The sequence below is a fragment of the Panthera onca genome, chromosome A3 (assembly GCF_046562875.1).
Source record: "Panthera onca isolate mPanOnc1 chromosome A3, mPanOnc1 haplotype 2, whole genome shotgun sequence".
Classification (NCBI taxonomy): domain Eukaryota; kingdom Metazoa; phylum Chordata; class Mammalia; order Carnivora; family Felidae; genus Panthera; species Panthera onca.
This window is the reverse complement of record NC_138341.1, coordinates 87,209,128-87,227,098: the sequence shown is the minus strand read 5'-3', so window position 1 is coordinate 87,227,098 and position 17,971 is coordinate 87,209,128.

The following is a 17,971-nucleotide window of genomic DNA, read 5'->3' as shown; positions in this document are numbered from 1 at the left end:
ATATAAATTAATTTTAAAAGTATTTTGGTCTAAATTTGAAGAGGATGTGAAAACATTACAAAATTGTTATCAGATATCTGAGGCTTTGCTACCTGAAACTTTCTCTCTGATTTGCAATCTCTTCTCTATTATAGGAGACATTGCATTTACAGTATACATTCAGAAATATTCAATCATATGAGTAATACCTGCTGTGTTTTGTTTTCCATTGGAAATCAAAATCATTCATTGCTCAGCACTAAGTCAAAGAAAACAAATTTCCAAAAAGACAAGGAATGACCTGCAGGTACCCTAACACTGTACTTTAGATCCTGACAAGGGATGAGATCTTGTTCTGAGTTTGTTTGGAGTGGGGACAGTGAATTGTCTTTCACAGATTATAATCCATAACTATGTTTGCACAACAAAAGAGTTCTGGACAGAGGCAAGTTTCTCTTATTTGTTGCTTTTTCAAAAAATACAAAAAATAGCAAAACAATTTCATAGTGGATAAGGATATGAAATAAAGGTTTAAATACTGATTCAGATGGTTTGTCTTAAGCCTGATGCCAGTGGTTTTGTTCATTAAAAAAGTCAACTAAGGTATAAGCACTTTTTGAAATCCACCTGTGCTATCCACAATAATGAATGCAATTATCATTTTGAAATGCTCTGGGGAAATGAAGAAAACCAGCACATGCTGAAGGATTGCAAAAGCTGAGCTGCTGTGAGCACTCAAGCTAACCAATATCTGTCCAATGCAGTCATATCTGTCCAATGCATCTGGAGACTGCAGAATCCAACCAGACATGCGTGTTGCAAAAAAACAAGTCCTGAAATATAACCTCAAGCCTCTGGTAGATATATACTCTTTGGTCTCATTATGGTCCTCATTTGTTATCATCACAAAACCATCCTGCAGTTCAGCATAATTCATTGCAGTGGGTGGTCTTCAGTTGGGAAAGGACAGGAACAGGAATAGCAAGAGTTATGGGATATAGCAACATTTTTAGTATATATGATGTTGAGTTGGAGTCCACTCAAAAAAAAATGGAAGTGGTCACACTTGGGTGGCTTAGTTGGTTAAGCATCTGACCCTTGATTTCGGCTCAGGTCATGAGTCCGTGGTTTGTGGGATCAAGCCCCATGTCTGGCTCTGTACTGATGGCATGAAGCCTGCTTTGGATTCTCTTTCTTAAGCATCCTGCAATGGAAATGGTATAAGAAAGAGTGGCACTTTAAAGGGAGAAGAAATCACAATCATAGAGGCAAATCCTTGAAGGTTCTTTATGTCAAATCCATTTGAACCACATATTCTCATTGTATCATAGTTTAGAAAAGGTAGGTACCTTGTCTTTATGAACTGGAAGTAGCAGAAGATACAGAGCCATCTGACAGAAGGAAGGAATATAGTCAGCATCAATTGATTGCATGATTACTAGATGGTTCTGGAATGGGAATGTTGAGGAAGAACTCAATTTTCTAAAAGTCTTACTCTTTTTAGTGCTATGTATTGGTTTAGATCATTTCTATGACCCAGATGAATCCAGAATCCTAGCATTTCTGTTACAATTGCTTATTTTTTACAGTTTCGTAGACACTAAAATCTTATATAGCAAATTACCTCTCAGTGAAATAACTGGAGCCTATTTGTTCTAAAAGCTTTAAATTCTAAAATAGCAAGAATTTTTTTCCTCATATTTATGTACAATATTGTATTCCTTATCACAATAACATTAATATTTATTACTACTAGAAGGTCTTGTCTGGTCTAGGACCACACCAGAATATCTTAATGGTGAATACAATGAATAAATGCATGGCAAGGACCCAGAGAAGTACATATGAATTTTGTTTTAAGAAAAGCTGATCTGGAAATTCATTTAACTTCTATTAGGTTGGGCAGAAATTCTGAGCAGCTGATCTTTTTTTAACTATTTTTTTATGTTTATTTATTTTGAGAGAGAAAGACAGAGCATGTGCACATGCACAAGAGCAGGGGAGGGGCAGTGAGAGGGACAGAGAATCCTAAGCAGGCTCCACACTGTCAGCCAGAGCCCTATGTGGAGCTTGATCTCAAGAACTATGAGATCAGGACCTGACCTGAAACCAAGAGTTGGGCACTTAGCTGACTGAGCAACTCAGGCACCCTGAACATCAGATCTTCTAAGAGCTTCTCTTGAATTGTGTTTGAACACAATTGAGATATCTTCCCAGGAATCAGAAACTCCAAAATGTCTTAGGATAGATACATAGTCAACAAAAAGTTCTTCCCAGATAGTTCTCCATCATTCTGTGTAAGTCATGTATATATCCTAACTGTCAAACATAAAGAGTTCAGTATATGCCACCCCAAAAGTATGCCACTTTGGCATGATGATTATTATTTTTTTAATGTTTTCATTTAACCTATTTTTAGAGGATGAATGGGGCAGGGGCAGAGGGAGGGTGAGAGAGAGAGAGAGAGAGAGAGAGAGAATACCAAACAGGCTCTGTGCTGTCAGAGCAGAGCCAGACGCAGGACTTGATTCCACCAACCTTCAGATCATGACCTGAGCCGAAATCAAAGGTCAGAGACTAAGCAGACTGAGCCACAGGCATGGGGATTATTTTGAGCTCAAAGCAGTTGAGAATCAACAGATGCAAGAAGCGTTCCCTCTCCCCTCAACCCCACCCCCTCTTCTTAGCTGCCTAAAGTAGGGCACAAATTTCCCTTTTTCAAGGTGCTGCCCACACATGAGCAGGAAAAGAAGAGTGACTCTTATCACTAGAGAGGGAGAGTCTACACTGAGTTTTCATACACAGATTTTGTAAAATAACCCTGATCTCCCACAAGGTCCCTCATGTATTTCCTCATCACTTGTCCATGATTTATTGACCCTTTCTTTCCTTTATTAGAATAGTGTGTAGCGCAAGGTTCTAACCATTTCTGTGAGTTTTACTCCTTTTCATCGAACTCTCATGCACATAAATATTAGTAATAATGGTAGGCCTCTTCATCTGTTAATTTCTTTTGCTCATTTGACTTGCACACCCTCAGGCAAAAATCCACCAAGTCAGAGGAAAAGTTTTTCCTCCTCAACAAACACCAGCCAATAGAGAAACTAACAAAAAGACATCAGTCCTAGTTTGAAATTTTCAATGACATTGTCACAGTGTTTCATTGTACATAAGTTTTCAAGAAGACAGAGAAACAACACACATTTTTTGAGTGCCCAGTTGCCAATCACTGTGTTTCTAAGTGCACTAAAGCCTCCAAAGTCAGTCTTATTTTACAAAGTACAGTACATCTTATTTTCCACATTTACAAGTGAGAAAGTCGAAGATTAAAGAGTTTAAATAACTTGCCCCAGGACAGACGTCTTTTGTATTTAGATCTTGCTCTTCCTACTGCACCTTCCTGCCTTCCTGTCGCAAGCAGCTTAAATGAGATCCCCTCTGTTTTGTATGCACAGTGGAGGCTGATAATCAGATTCTGAGTGTGTGTGGACACTGATGCATGCACTTTCCCCATGTCCCCTTTTGATCCAGCTCATGTGCCTTGAAGCGTGACTGCTGAGTTACCATTTAATGTTGAGCTTTTCCACACTGTGATATACAAATGTTGGCTTAAATTATACTATTAAAGCTAAAGTAATCTTGAAGTGGTTTCCTTTAGAGTCTTCCCTTGATTTGTATTTTGGCACCATGGGTTTTTAATGCAACCTAAAGATCTTCGATCTGCTTTCATTGAAGAAGCTGAATATCTTGTACTATGAATATATATATATATATATATATATATATATATATATATAATATCTGTTCACTCTGTGATTCCATAACTTTCTAGTGAATATTACATTAAGCTTGTCCAGTCTCCTTACTCACTGCATATGAAACTACTGATATTGCCTTCATGTTTATTTTCCCTCTGATTTTGAGGGATATCCTATCCTCATCTCTCCCCTTCAAGATAAATTTCTGGCTTGTAAAAAAAATACTCAAAAATTTACAATACCATCACATGGCCTTGTCATGGCCACCAAGCATCACCTGTTTGCCTGTATACTATTCTGTCACAGGATAATAGTTCCATATATCCTGTTCTTTCTTGAATTATTTTTCCCTATGAAAAATGCTCCTTTACAATGGTTGAAGACATCAGGACATATGAATCTTAGGTATACTTTTGTGCATTGATTTCTATGCTGATCAGTCTTGATTCTGACATTTCATCATTTGGCATATGCCTTCTATCTCAGAAATGTCTTTAATTGCAATAACATCTCAAAGAAAACATGACATGTAAAACCTTAGGTATTTCAATTCTGTGCACATAGCAAAAATATCTTTGTCTAAACAATCATTTCTTTTAGAGCACCTTTGAAAGGCAGAGATATTTGTTAATTTAGGTGTATTTTTGTAGGCCATTAAAATTAACAAAATTAGGGAGAGAGAAGGAGAAAGAGCTTACTCACTTCAAGCAAGAGATTAGCATTAAATATTTCATAACTTTTATTGGGTCAAGGATGAGTATCCAAAGCTTGGCTGAGTAAGGAAAATGAGGCTGGGATGGATTGAGGCCCAAGGAAGGGCCAAGTTCTCCTAAGGGGACATGTGCAGAGACCTAGGCCTGGCTAATTACACAGGCTCAGTGGACAGCAAAGCCTGGGTTCTGGCTTATGGGAACTCAGTTATGGCTCAGGCCCAGGATTCTCCAAAGTCAGATATTGGAGTATCCTGACAAATGAGCAGAACTGAAGGATAAGATGTCAGAATAAATATAATATAAATATAACAAAAGGCTGTATTTAGAGCCTATGAGTGTAGATGAAGGAGCATGTAGTGTGTGTGCATATGTGTGTGTGAGATACACAGTGTGTGTGGTATGCATGTGTATATACGAGGGTGGTGTGCATATATGTATGTGAAGGATGTGATATGCGTGTGTCAGTGAGGCAGTCATATGTGTGTTGTGCATATGTGTGTGGGGTGGTGGTGGTGTGTTTATGTAGTGTATGATGTGGGTATGGTATGCATTTGTATGTAGGTGGGTGGTGTGCATGAGTGTGTGTGTAGTATGTTGTGTGTGACATGCATATGTGTGTGACTGGTGTGTGTATCTAAGTGTCTTATCACTGCAGTTATTATAACATGGTACTGCAGAACTGAACACTGGGCCTCTAGAAATAAAGAATTCCAGTAGTTAGTACATTCTAAGTAGGATCAGCAAAAGAAAACCCATCAAGAACTTTACCCAGCAGTTCAATAGGTAACCCAAGAAGAATGGTTTGATTCAAACCATGTCTAATAAGAGACATGAACTTATTGAAGCTCATCTTTTCTGGAGCCCAGGTGGGTGTGCAGATTGGAATGGGTTAGTCCTGCAAGGAAAGTGAATCCAGCTGCGGCAGCATCCCTGTAAAACAGAAGAGGAGAAGAGGTGATAGACTAACATTTGGAAGCACAGCCAAATGAAGTTCCAATAGTCTGGAGATAACTACATCTCATTTTCCTCAATGGTAAAATATGGGAATATGATTACCTCTAAAAATCCTCATGTTCTAATGTTCTAACATTTGGCTCTACGATTCTGAGGTAAACATCTGTAATATTGTGTGAGGCATTAGGAAAAGTCTATTCATTACACAAATAATGTTTAGAGCCTCCTAAGGTAGAAAAGTGAAATACACATAACTTATTAAAACATGCTAAAACACTATTACCATGAAATCTGTCAACTTCCAGAAATAAACAACTATTAACTGAGGTATCAAGAATAATACAGGACTTGAAGAGCTGTTACCCACATAAGGACACTGCCCCACCTCTTTTTATTTATCTTTTTATCTTTTTTCTTTGTTGGTTTAACAGATTTAAATTTTATAATGCAGCGTTACCGACTATCATCACTGTGCTTTGCATTAGATTCTCAGAAGTTATTTATTGTATAACTGGAAATTTGTACCCCTTTTAATCAAACTCTTCCTATCCCACACCCATCCCAGACCCTGGTAACCACTTCTCTACTTTTTGTTTGTATAAATTTGACTTTTTTTTTTTTTTTTTTTTTTTTTAATTTCACATGTAAGTGACACCACACAGTGTTTGTCTTTCTGTCTGGCTTTTTCACTTAGTGTCACGCCCTTGAAGTTGAGCCATTTTGCCCCAAAGGCAGGATTTCCTTCTTTCTAATGGCTAAATAATGTTCTATTGTACATATACGCACCACATCTTCTTCATCCATGCATCCGTTGATGGAGACTTAGGTTGTTTTTTTTCATATCTTGGCTATTGTGAATAATGCTGCAATAAACACAGGGTATAGATATTTCTTTCGTATCCTGTTTTCATTTCCTTTAGATATATACCGAGAAATGCAATTGGTACCATTTCATATGTAGTTCTATTTTTAATTTTTCTGAGTAACCTTCACATTGTTTTCCATAGTGGCTGCACCAGTTTGCATTCCCATCAGCAATGTATGAAGAATCCCTTTTCTCCATATCCTCACTATCTCATTACTTCTTGTCTTTTCATTTTTAGCCATTCTGACAGGTGTGAGGTGATATCTCATTGTGGTTTTGATTTGCATTTCCCTAATGATGAGTGATGTTGAGCATCTTTTCATGTTCCTCTTGGCCATTTGTATGTCTTCTTGGGAAAAATGTCTAATCAGATCCTTTGCCCATTTTTTAATTATTTATTATTTTGCCACTGAGTTGTATGGGTTCTTTATATATTTTGGATGTATGATGTATGATTTGCAAAAATTTCTACCATTTTATAGGTTGCTTTTTTATTTTGTTGATGTTTTCCTTTGCTGTGCAGAAGCTTTTAATTTTGCTGTAGTTCCACTTTTTTATTTTTTATTTTACTGACTTTGTTTTTGGTGTCAAATCTAAAAATATCATAAGACTAATCTCAAAGAGCTTCCCGCCTATATTTTCTCTAAAAGTTTAATGGTTCCAGGTCTTACATTCAAATCTTTAATACACTGCATATGGTATCAGAGAGTGGTCTGGTTTCATTCTTTTGCATGTTGCTGTCCAGTTTTCCTGAAACCATTTGTTGAAGAGACTGTTGTTTCCCCATTGTATATTATTGTCTTTTTTTATCATAAATTAATTGACCATTTAAGCTTAAGTTTCTTTCTGGGCTCTTTATGCTGTTCTGTTGATCTGTGTGTCACTATTTATGCCAATACTATACTGTTTTGATTACTACAATTTTGTAATATAGTTTGATTCAGGGAGTGTGATGCCTCCAGCTTTGTTCTTCTTTCTCAAGTTTGCTTTGGTTCTTCAGGGTCTTTTGTGTTTCCATACAAATTTTAGGACTATTTTCACTTTCCTGGGAAAATGTCATTGGGATTTTGATAGGGATTGCACTGAATCTGCAGATTGCTTTGGGCAGTATGGACATTTCTACAATATTAATTCTTCCAATCCATGAACACAGAATATCTTTCCATTTGTTAGTTTCTTCAGTTTCTTTCATCAGTATTTTGTACTTTTCAGCATACACATCTTTCACTTACTGGTTAATTGTATATATATGTATATGTATGTATATGTATATATATATATGTATATATGTACACACATATATATAACACTATATGTAATATATAAATAATATATATATTATTTTACATTATAATATATTAATTATATTATATTATATTAATATATAATATATAAATATTATATAATATATGCTATATATTATATATGTATATATTATGCTATATATAATATATAAATATATACATATAAACAAAAATATATATATAATATTTCTCACATCTTCTTTTTCCATTCATCTACTGACGAGCACTTGGGTTGCTTCCATATCTAGGCTATTGTAAATAATGCTTCAGTAAACATAGGGTGCATAGATCTTTTCAAATTAGTGTTTTTGTTTTCTTTGGGTAAATAACCAGTCATTGAATTATTGTATAATATGGATTTCTATTTTTAATATTTAAGGAACCTCCGTACTGTTTTCCACACTGGCTATATCAGTTTGCATTCCCACCAACAGTGCACCAGGGTTTCTTTTTCTTCACATCCTTTTCAACACTTGTTATTTCTTTCCTTTTTGAATCTAGCCATTCTGACAGGTGTAAGGTAATATCTTGTTGTGGTTTTTATTTGCATTTCCTTCATGATTAACGATGTTGAGCATCTTTCCAGGTGTTTGTTAGTCATCTGTATGCCTTTTTTTTTTTTTTTTTTTTTTTGGAAAAATGTCTATTCAGGTCTTCTGCCCACTTTTTATCAGATTTTTTTGGAGTTGGGTTATATAAGTTCTTTATATATTTTGGATGTATCATTTGCAAATAACTTCTCCCAATCAGTAAATTGCCTTTTCTTTTTGTTGATGTTTTCCTTCGCTGTACAAATGTACTTTTTTTGGTGTAGTACCAACAGTTTATCTTTGCTTTTGTTTCCCTTGCCTAAGGAATCTAGAAAAAATTGCCATGGCCAATGTCAAAGAATTTACTGTTTATGTTTTCTTCTGGAAGTTTTATGGTTTCAGATATCATATTTAGGTCTTTAATCTACTTAATTTTTGTGTATGGTGTAAGAAAGTGGTCCAGTTTAATTCTTTTGCATATGGCTGTCCAGTTTTCCCAACACCATTTATTGAAGAGACTGTCTTTTCCTCATTGCATATTCTTTGCTTCTTTGTAATAGATTAATTGACCATCTAGGTGTGGGTTTATTTCTGGGCTCTCTATTTTGTTCTAGCAATCTGTGTGTCTATCTTGATGCTAGTACCATACAACTTTGATTACTACAGCTTTGTAGTATATCTTGAAATCTGGAATTGTGATACCTCCAGTTTTGTTCTTCTCTCTCAAGATTGTGTTAACTGTTCAGGGTCTTTTGTGGTTCCATACTGGGATTGTTTTCTTAATTTCACTTTCTAATAGTTTATTGTTAGTATACAGGAATGCAACTGATTTTTGTATATTGATTTTGTATCTTGAAACTTTATTAATTCATTTATTAGTTCTAACAGTTTTTTGGTGGAGACTCTTTTCTTAAAGCTAACTAGATCTCAGTTATAATTAACTAATCTAACAAAACAGGAGAAATTCATATTCCTTTTTATTCTTTTGCCTATTCCAGTGGGTCCACAACCTAAAAAATAAGGCAAAATATTCTTAGGTGAAGAAATTTATTGCAAACAACTTAATGATTTCATTCATTCAAGTTCAAGAATTGTTAAGATATTTTAAATATTTTAGTGTTAATTGTGTTGTGGATTATCATGTTTATTTTCAGACCTGTCACCTATCTCACTTGGGTAATTTTATTAAAGTAACTTATGTTTTCAATCTATATATTAACATGGGCCTAGAGACTATTTAACAAGCATGCATTTTATCTCAGAAGAGATAAAAAATAAATGAAGGATTTCATGATTTAGATAGATCTATTGGTTTGATTTTTTCATATACGTTTATCCACCTATTTTGAGCAAAGTACAGACAAATGTTTTCCTTGTATCAGTCCATTCAACCCGAGTGGTTTCTTTTTTTCTTTTTTAAATTTGAACTGCTGTTCATAGCAGTATTCTCCATTAGATTCATTACGTCTTATTAAAGCAAATACAGGTTATTATGAGCAATAGGCTACCCCGGTCATATCTTGGGTGGAGAAGGTCAAAGTTCTTTCCAGATCACTTCTCTGACACTGTCTTGTCTTTGCCATTCTGATTTTGCATCTTTTTTTTTTAACCAGTTCAGTGCCTATGATGCTGAGTTACTGTTTGCTGGTATCTCCAGCAAAGAAAAAAAAATCAGGAAATGGAACTGCAACATCAACTGACCTTTTTCCCTTGAGGTTCAGAAACTTGTAAAGGGACATCACTCTTCTAAAAAAGAACAATTTTAAATCACTTTTCAAAACATTTTTGGTCCTTGTCTTTGTTTCTTTATATGTTTAAGCATATGCTTTTAAACTAATTGAGACAAAGGAAGGATATATACAGTTCTAGGATGCTATTAAATTAGATGCTATGCTAATGTAAAATTTATGCAAGCAATCATTGTCTACAACAGCACTCACCAAAGAATGTTATAGAAACTGCAAACTGCCCTTAGAAGTCAGTCACTTTCAGTGGTCAAATTGGCTTGGGAAATGTTTGCAGGGAGAGCTGTCTTTTGGAAACACACTACCTCCCCTTGAGAACATGTGAGGTTGTATAAGGCCCTATGTGAAAGAAATCTGCTTCATGCCAGTGTTTTGCACTCCTCTAACCCACTCTTCATATAACTCCTGTTAGTGTTAGTATTTCTTCTTTATTTAATACCTATTAATATTCTGAAGAGTTATTTTGTCATGGAATACCCTTTGAAAATACTGTTTTGTTAAATGGCTGGTATATATCAAAACCTCAACATTTTATGATATTCCTTGAATTGTGAGAAAAAGAGTATAAAAAGAGTACCAATTTTGATGTTCATGTATTTACACATTTCCTTTTTTCTTATTTTTCTACTTTTTTTGTTTTAAGTTATATGAATAATGATAGAAAGTAAGGAAATGTGAAAAGTGTTATCCAAAGTTTCAGCCATAATTAGCTGCAACATGGAAAGTACCAAAACAGTGTGAAAATGCTCCTTGGGGAGACAGTGACCTTCTAAAGGGAGAGAAAAAGCAGGTTGGCTGCAGGGAGGTTCCCACTGTGCCATGCCACATGGGGCAGAGAATGCAGGACTGAAGGGAGAGAATAGCAGGAGAAGGTGGGGTGGATCTTGCCCATCTATGTGTGTGATAGGGGTGGGGGGAGACCACTTGTTGTCCTGTTGTTTCATCTGCTTCTGGGAGAGTCAGCCCATTTTGGGAAAGGAGAGTAAGCACAATGGGAAGCAGAAAGTCCTCATTGTGCAGTAACCTGCTCCTCAAATAGAAATGTCAGTGTGATATCAGAACCCAGGAGATCAATAAAAACAATCTACACAAGAAAATATTGCCTTTTTATTACTAGCTTTGAAAACTGAATTCAGCATGCTAATCTTATCTTACAAACCTTGTTCCATTCAGTGACCAGAGCTGCTACTGAAGGTCCCTTACCCAAAATCTCTAAATCAAATGCATAACTCATTCTGAAATGTGTTCCCATTTTACTGCATGATTCCCTACCTCTTTCTGAACCTGTAAGGATATTTCCCAATCACCACAACAAAAAAGTCTGCTTCTGAGCCCAAAGCCATTTCTCCCACATCTAAAAGTATACAACTCTAATATCAACAGTAAAATTCAAACTGAAAAGGGATCATTTCTAAGTGATCCAAGATGTGTTTGTAAACAATAAAAGCAAGCAAGACAAATACAGTAAAATACTTTTCCGTATTGGAAACATATATGTTTAAAAAGACATATTTTAAAGATAGCATTCAATCATTAATTTTCACATTCAATAAATTTTTATTGAACATTTACTGTAAGTCAGGCACTATTATGCATTAGGATTACATCAGAGAGAAAAACAGGTGAGACTCTTGCCCAAAATTACTATGATATGGTTGGATACAAAATAAATAATTAAGTGAATAAATGTATACTATTTCAGGAGTTGATAGTAAATTTGGGGGGATATTGAGTATATGTGGTGTGTGTGTGTGTGTGTGTGTGTGTGTGTGTTAAAGAGTGTACAAGAAAGAGACAGAAAGAGAGAGAGAGAACTGCCTTGAGAAGTGGGCAAGTGGAGTTCCTGACTTGGACTGGGCATCTTGGGCATTTTGAGTGCCTTTCTTAAAGTTCTGTAAGTCTCCTGTGGTGTCTGGGACAAGCTGGGGCTGGCAGTGCCATCTAGTAAGGATGTTTCAAATTTGAAAAGAGATTTTGATTCCATATGACCCATCTGAAGTACTCTCTGAGTATCTATCTCTTGCATAGGATGGGCCAAATGCCCTGAGAAGTCCAGGACTTATATTTTTAAGGCCACCTTAGGACCTTATTGGGCCAGATTCTGATTCTAGGAGGGTAGCCTGGTAAACACATAATTACCACTGGTCACGGCAGTGTATCTTTCATGGGATTGCATGGGATTGGGCTGTTAAAATGGCTGAACTGCCAGAGCACCTGGGTGGCTCAGTTTGTTGAGTGTCTGACTCTTGATTTTGTCTCAGGTCATGATCTCAAAGTTTATAGGTTTGAGCCCCACATCGGACTCTGTGTTGATAGCATGGAGTCTATTTGGGATTCTGTCTCTCTCTCTGCCCCTGCCGCACTCGTGCTCTCTCTTTCTCTCTCAAAAATAAATAAATAAACAATATTTTTTAAAAATAACTGACCTGCCAATTTTGAGTGAGTCAAATTGTTTATGTGGACAGGGAGGGAGTCTAACAAAGACAGTTGCCCAGGGCTCCACACACTTTAGGGAAAGCCTTTTAATATCCAAATACTAACACTTAGTGGTATATGAGATTTTCAAAGGTTGAAAATGAAGTTCTATATGCTAATAGGTATTTGAATGAAATCAGAGGCAGTGATGGGATAGATTATTCCAATAACTGAAGCAGAATGTTCTAGGTAGAAGAAGAAAAACAGTGCCAAGGCCCTGGGACTGAAGAATTCTTTGTATATTTGAGTAAAAGCAAATAAATCAGCACAGCTGAGCAGAATGAACTGACCTACTACTCAGTAGGGATATGGTGGTAGATGAAGACAGAGAAGTAGAAGAGGGAGCCAGATCAGGTAGTCCCTTGAATGTTACATAAGAATTTTGTCTTTTACTCTGAGTGAGCTGGAAAGAAATTTGGGTGTTTTAAGCAAAGACTAACATAATTTGACAAATTTTAAAGAATGCTTTGAGGCTTATGGTTGATTGTAAGAGGTTTAAGGTAGAAAAAAAGACCAGTGAAGAATCTATTGCACTAATTCATGTAAAAAATGGTAATGGCTTGAAGTCAGGTGTTAGTAGTAAAGTTGATGAGAAATTGTAAGATTCTGGGCATTTGTGAAAGTAAAGCCAACATAATTTGGTTTTAGATGGACTGGATATAGATATGACAGAGATGTATCAAGGATTTTGATCTGAACAACTGGCAGAGTCAACTTGACATTTATGGAGACAGGAAAGACTGTAAGAGGAGGAATTGTGTGGAATAGTTATCAAGAGTTTTTCAGAGAACATGCTAGATCCGAGATGCCAATTAGACATTTACCTGGAGATGTGGATTGACAGCTGCATACATGAACATTTGGGAGGTATCAGTATAGAGGTTACCTGAGGAGTGGGTGTGGATACAGAAGAGAAGAGGTCCAAAGGCTGAGACATGGTTGGATGAGCCCATCTGGATAGAAGGCATGGGGGGAGAAGAGAAGAGGTCCAAGGACTGAGGCATGAGCCATTTCAAAACAGGAGGTAAGAAAAGAGAGCAGGAACAGGAAAGGAAACAGAAAAGAATGGGTCAGTGAGGTCAGAGGAGAATGTGACAAATGGCTGGAACCCAGTGGAGATTATCTTTCAAGTGCCATATGCTGTTGCCTGGTTCTCCCACCTCTTGTCTTCTACAGGTAAAGGATGGGGTATTATTTTAAGTTGGCATGCATAAGATCCTATTTATATAATAACAGGAATGATTCATTAGAAGAACGATTTCTCTTCCCTCCTGAGGACCTACAATTTTAAAACTCTGAAGGTAGGAAGAGAACAGCTGACTGTAATAGTGGGCCAATGGTCAGTGATGGGACAAAATCAAAGGGAAGCATCAAGAAGGAAGGGAAAACATCTTGTTTACTTCAAAATTGCCATTCTCCTAGGTAAGGTACTAAGATCTGAGGTGGGATCTAGTGGCCAATGGCAGTGCTAAGGGCTTCAGGAGTTGGAGGAAGGGGTCATTCCCATCAGAACGCTGCCTTTTAGATATTAGGCCTGGCAGCTCTCAGATTTGTGCCTCTCCGCTCCAAATTTCAAACACAAAGAACAGACTGAGCCAGCTTCAGTCCAACGTCCTCCTCTGGACCAATCCATTCTGACCAGTCGGGTAGGACCACATAGTGTGGAGGTGTGTATCTGGGGATGCTTTCAGTGAAGAGAAATTTGGGAGGGAGTGAGGCAGCTACCCCAGAAGGCATCTTTCCACTACAAGCCCTCTGCCTAATCTCAATTACCCTCTCAAATTATAAGTAACATGAAACATTCATTCTCTTGGAGAAAGTGCATAGATATTTTAATTTTAGTAACTGCCACCTATATTTACCTAAGTTCAGGAATTGGAGACAAGTTGATATTTTTCCCTTTCCTGGATACCCATCATTATCAAGTTCCTCACAGTGAAGAAATGAGGCAAAATGCCCCAGGTGAGAACACTGGCTGTTAGCAAATATAATTTTGACAGAAATAATAACTTTAAGCTGTACGGTGATTTATAGTTTACAAAGTGCACTTTCATTCCCATTACCTCAAGCCTCACAAAAGATTTTTGGTTTAGGTTTCCGTAGCAGGCACTTGGTTTCCTGACAAGCACTAATTCCTTCCTTCCTCTTTACTGTCAGAGTCCGGATTTCATTCAAGTATGTGGCAGTGTAGCCTGAGCCCCAGGGAATGAATACTGCTCATCAGAATCAGGCATGCTGGACTCCCTCCCTTTTATTATGGGTAGACCTAGGGGTATCAGGTGCGGGGACCTAGTTCCAGCCAATGCAAACAAACAGGTAAATGATGACCATCTTCTCCCCAGCTTTGTTTTGTTTTGTTTTGTTTTGATTTGGGACATTGTCATGTGAGGTTGAGTTTTTTGGAGCTGGTGAGACCATCTTGTGAGTACTATGGAGACCCTTTTCTGACACCCTGAGAATGGCAGAGCTGCAAGGTGAGAGGACCATGTTTTCTCACATCATCAACAAGCTACTGAGTTCACCAACTCTGGAATGACCTACCTCCTCACTTCTGGTTAAATGAGACTCTGGTTATTATTGACTATGGAAGGCATTCTCCCTCATACCTTTTGCAGATAAAAATACTGAGACTCAGAAAGGTTAAGTGACATGCCCAGTGTTGCCCAGCTGCTAGATGGCTGTTTCTTAACTCAAACCCAGGTGTTTGGATGCTATATCTCTTTTCAGAGCCCGTGGACTTTTTATGAAGTCACAACAGCTTTCCTGCTTAGTTAATATTTGATCGCAGGTAACCTCCTTAGTAATTTTTAAATGTCACCCTTACCCTGACCACAAAACAGGTGCTTGGCAAGCAGGTACTTATTTAAATTTCATGTGTGGCACTTGAACCTCAACTCCCTTCAACATGACCACCAACACACTCATACCTTCACATGGTACTCATCACTCCCAACACCAGGCTTCCTTTCTGAACCCTGGCACAGTTCTAGAATGCCTCAGAGTTCAGGCGATCACTACCAAACCATCTTTCTGAATCAGCACACAAATGTTTGAAACACTTCATGTCACAGCCCAGCTCAGACATGAGCTGACTCTTAAGGAAATGTGAAGTCAAGTATGAGAGGCATCCTTGGGGGAATGAGAGGGACAGCATAGGGAAGAAGTCAGGGTTACAGTGATCAAAGCTCAGGTCCTGAGTCTGCTACTCAAGTAGTGTATTTATTAGGCAAGTGACTACATTCCTCATTAGTGCAGACTGGATTAAGATTTTTCACAGCTGGCTTAGTGGTTCTGTAAATTTAGCCTTGATATTTATTAAGCATTCATATAATAAGCAATAATTAAGTGCCTATTGTGTGACAAGTACTGTCTGTATGCTGGGCTTTAGAATTAAATAAGGCAGGAAAATTCCCAGGAAAAGAGCAATTTGATGGAAGAGACAAGAATATAAAAGAATACAAGACCAAGGTCAAAATGGTTACAATAAAGCCAGAGCCAGGCTGTAGAGAAGAAGAGGTGCAGAGTTAGGGGCCCTTTATGGCGGCACACCAATAGCACCTGGACAGCTTCTCTGTTTCCTACCCTCTGGCCTCTGCGTAAGTAGTCACAAGAGGCATTATTGCTCTCGAAGCAAAGTATCAACAATTTGAGGCCCTGAATTTAAGTATTATGACTTAATAACACTTGAAAAACCCAAACAGTCACTATTTAAAAACAAAGACAAACTGAGATGCTCAGTTTTATTTTATAATAAGTAGGACACCCGCTTTAGAAACTGCCAAATAGAAGTCACCAAAAGTTGTCAATTCTATCCTATCCAGGAAAAGCCTATCTAACCTTAAATTTAGGGCTAATGTTTGAGATTGAGAAAATATCTATTTATATACTTAGACTAATTCCTCACTGAGAATGTTTCAAGAGGGTAAAATTAAGACCATATAACCAGTTGTCATTGTGACAGTTCATTAACCTTGAGGGCTTTGTTACCACTGGGGTGGCTCCAAGCTATTTAATTAAATAAGGAATAGTTAGAGAAATTTATACACTCAAGTTCCACTTGACACAGGTGCCATCTTTATTGATGCCTCTCATTTTATAGTTTATTTCAATGAGAATCAACACTTCACATAAAGATAAAATACGATACTAGGAAGAACTGGGGCTCAAAAGGCCTCTGAGTGTCCCCTTGTGACACTAATAGATGTGTCCTCAAGCTCCCCCAGGGCTGCCACCAGAAGAACCTCTTGCCTTCCATCTTAGGATCTGCATCCTGCTACTTAAATAATCACAGCTGCTTTTACTGACCAGCATGGGAGGAGGCTTTTGAAGGGAACCTTGTAGCAGAAAAATGGAAAGAAATGACTCCATAATGGATTAAATACCGGTGTGGAGAGTAAATGTGTGCTATTTTTACCAAGGCTGTATTCACTTTTCATTGCCTCCATCTTTACCATAGTCAATATTGCTTTTCATGTTTCTTAATGAGGGGTTTGCTTTAAAGCTAAAGTGCTTTAAACTGGCTCTGCTTCCATTCAGCTCAGCTGGAGTCCCCCCTCCCCCCACCTTGCCCCTACCTTCCCCCGTTAATCACTGAAGCTCAGAACACAGAGCATTAGGGCAAATTAGGGGAGTCTGGTGAAAGCCCAAACCTCCAATGAGGAGTATGTTTTGTTCACTGAATATATCATGCTGTGTTGTTCAACTAGTGTAATTGCACATGTATATGCCCTCACTCTTTCCTGTGAGGAGATGCACTGGACATCTATACAGAAGAGTCCTAAAATCAATATGCATGAAATAAAAAGAGCAAGCAAGATGAATTTGCCCAAAAGCTATAACAGAATAGAAATGCTCTGTGAAGGTGTTTCCTTTTGCATCAGCCTTTAATTTGTTTAGCAGCAAGTAAACTCCTGACATTTTTATGCTGTGGTAAGTTAAGCCTTTTGTGAACTTTGGGGCTCCCTGATAGAGTCAGAGAAGAAAGGATGTGAGAGTAATAAAAACAAAGGAACAAGAAAAATGAAACAATCTTGGGAAATGATAGGAAGAACAGCAGGGAACAAAAGGACTCTTTTATCAAGATGGGGAGAGTTATTTCAAAGTACCAGATGCGTTTTCTTCTTTGGGCACTATCCTAACTAGAGAGCCCCTATTTCTTATTGTGTGCCTGCACACAAACCTGTGCAACATGCACACACACACACACACACACACACACACACACAGCAAAAGTATTCCAAATTACCCAATTTCATGGAGTGTAGCATTCCTAGGTTTTAAATGAGAACACTTGCTTAATCTGGAAACTGAGTAATGTTGATTAGCATAATCAAGCTCTACTTATGCACATACAGCCTAAAAAAAAAAAAAGAGAACAAAAACAGGACCTATTTCTTAATCGGAGAAGATGTTGTGAGGGCAAAAAATAAACATTCTTTGCCTGTAACAGGATTTGTGGGGCAGCAGGAAGGTAATGTTAACTGAAAAGTTTCTCCAGACCTTGGCTGTCATTAATGGGGAGTTCAACCATGTATTAGCTCCTTGAATATAGAAGCCCTATATTTCACATCTCTGTATTCACAGGACATTTCCCAGGACAAAGATGTGAGCATATTAGATGCTTGAGTATTGTTTGTGTAATAAGTCCC